We start from the raw sequence: 3,172 nt of genomic DNA, 5'->3' as shown, positions 1-3,172 counted from the left end.
TGAACACAGAATTGAGTTTTGTTTCTTTTTGATCTTGAACCAACAAATACATACAAAATTATGTCACAATACCTTTCCTTGCGAGTATCCTCCAAAAAATTGTTATACTGGATGCATTGTTTCTTAAAGTGACCACGCCCAATTTAGTCCACTAGCTGCTGTCAGTTTCCTTAATGTTAATCCAAGAAATTAAATGGGAGAAAATTACTCACAGCCCTTTACTGAATTACTTCGTAGTTTTACCAAGAGTTAATCTATATTCATTTATACAGTGAAGACAATGCTATTTTACATTTGATTATTCCTTTTCTGTACCTGGACACCTACAAACTTGAAAAAAAAAAAAAAAACCTTAACATTGTTTAATTTGTATCTTTTTTATATTTTTTTTTTTTTTATTTTTACTGTTTTTTTAACAGGGCCCACAGGCACAAGTTGCACCGTGGCCCCGCAAACCCCAGCTCTGGCCATTCAATAAACTGCATTTTGAAAGTTAAATTAAATACTTAAACTGAATTATTAACCAAACAAATTCAGCATTTCTGCTTAGAATTATTTATGTCTGATATTCAGAGTGATATTGAATATAGACAAAAAACAAAAAGACGTGTTTTTTCAGTTGTTGCTTTGTTGTATTAATTTTTTGTGATAGTATTTTTGTATTATTATTGTTGTTTAGATGGAATACGATGCTTGTGTTGATTCCAGACAATGAAGCTGGAGCCAGTAGGCTTGAAAAACATTTGATTTGCAGCTGTTCTCTTTCTTCCACTGTTTTCTCTCTCTCTCCTCGGACTGAATTTCTTGTTTCTGCAGAATTATGTATACTGCTTGTACAGTATTTTGGTTTTCCATGTAAAACGTTTAAAAATTTCTCATTATCCACTTTTCGTCTTATTAGTTTGCCTCTTTTCAGTTACAGTGCTTCACTTACAGCCCATTCAAGTGCAATGTAACACATGCATATAACGCTGTGAAGCTGAGTGCCATCCAAATGAATCATCACTTATCGAGTGTGCTCTGCTCTTGCCAGGACATCTTTAAATGTTATATAAGCTGGCTTTGTAAGTTATTAAAGAAGATTTTTCACAGCACAGATGTTTCTCCTGGGAATGTGAAGACTGTGTGAAAGAGCAAAGATTTGTGATGATGAGGCAATACAGAGAATAAATAAAGCATGCAGAGAGTGATCAAGAATGACAGCATTATGTACAGTGTATATGTGCTTCCATTTATGTTATGTTGATCTGACATCATTGCAGTCTGTTTTTAGCTGCTATCTAAGTCTTTGAATAGCTCAGAAACATTGAACAAATTAATAACTTTTAAAAATGTACATATCTTGGATTATATTATATTATATTATATTATATTATATTATATTATATTATGATTATATATATTATATTATATTATATTATATTATATTATATTATATATTAGATAATTTTAGGTCAAGCATTTTACCCCATTTTACTTATAGTAAAATTTTCAATTATGTTTTTCATTACCACCATAGAATATTTTAAAATACAATATAAAGAATAAAATAATATATATATTTTTTAAAATGTGATAATACAAGAAAAAAAACGGTAGTGTTTTTTTTTTATTTTATTAATATCAGCATACATTACATTACAATAAATATTACCATTATGTGCACATTCTATAAAGTGTATAGATCTTAATAGTGTTTCACAGAAATTTGGGAGGAAGCATTGTTGTCAAGATACACACACACACACACACACACACACACATAATTTATTAATGTTATTTATTTTATTATCTTATTTTTATCAAATAAATCTTTTTTATTATTTACATTTTTAAATTAATATGATCAAATCATTCGAGTAACTAATGACATTATTTGTCCATTTATTGCTGAAATAACAAAATATGCTTCTAAGCTTCCCAGAAAGATGAAATAACATTAATTCTCCACTGAATTCCTATGTGGGACTCTTTGATGTCCTAAAGCGCCATTTAGTGGTTCAAAAAGGTATTGCACGTTTATTTCGGAGTAAGTCAGTTTGGTCCTTGTTATATTGACTCATCCATGAGAATTAGATGGAAAACTGATCCATGGGAAATGCTGATCCCTGCAAATGTCGCATTTAATTAAACACGGTTTCACACCCAGAGAAAGGCCCAGAGGACGTCAACACAAACGCACCAAATATTCCCAGAAGTATGATGGCAGTGGTGCATTGCAGACATATTTTATTAGGGCTCAAGCCTGGAGGGCGAGAGCCCTATTGTTTTCCTTAGGATTACCAGGGTTTTTATTATATTATTATTTTTATTATTTAGCACTTATTAGGGCTCAAGCCTGGAGGGCGAAGAGCCCTATTGTTTTCCTTAGGATTATTAGGGCTCAAGCCTGGAGGGCGAAGAGCCCTATTGTTTTCCTTAGGATTATTTTTTTTTTTTTTTTTTTTTTTTTTTTTTTTTCTTTATTCTTCTAATTTTTTTTCCAAGGTTTCGGGGGCTTTTGGGGCCCTTAACATGCTCAAAAACTCTTGAAAATTGGCAACCACACCTTTGGGGAATCTGCGGCCATTAGGGCCGGGCAGAGACTGATACACGGGCGTGGCACAGGGGCTCTACAGCAGCGCCCCCTGGTAATATTGTGGCCATATATCATGCATACTTGCACGTATACATATGAAACTCGGTACACATGTATATCTCATCAAACCAAACAACTTTCGCGAACTGCATGTCATAAGCTCCGCCCAACAGGAAGTTGGCTATTTAGGGTTTTGTGAAAAACACATGCTCTGGAATTTGATATACTCCTATGAGGCACTCCCAACGTTTGCCACAAAACTCGGAGAACAATGATCTACAAGAAATTGGGGATGCAAATTGCGAGCATATTTTTGATATCTCAAAAGGTTGTCGTGGCGAGGCGTTGAAATTATAGGCGAGAGAATGAGAAACAGGAAATGTCATAATAACATCAACATACAAGACCTGAGTTTGATCAACTTCATCGGTTTGTTCGATGTATGATGCCGATCCACCAACTGGCAGCAGGAAGTGTGTCATTTTCAAAATGCTTTGAATTCAGCATCTTATTTTCACTCGATTTGCTTCCAAACTTCATCAGAATAATGACAAAACACGGCCGATGTAAATCTCTTTGTGGGGATATTGATAT

Source organism: Cyprinus carpio, chromosome A12 (genome assembly GCF_018340385.1).
Source record: "Cyprinus carpio isolate SPL01 chromosome A12, ASM1834038v1, whole genome shotgun sequence".
NCBI classification, from domain to species: Eukaryota; Metazoa; Chordata; class Actinopteri; order Cypriniformes; family Cyprinidae; genus Cyprinus; species Cyprinus carpio.
This window is presented reverse-complemented; position numbering follows the sequence as displayed.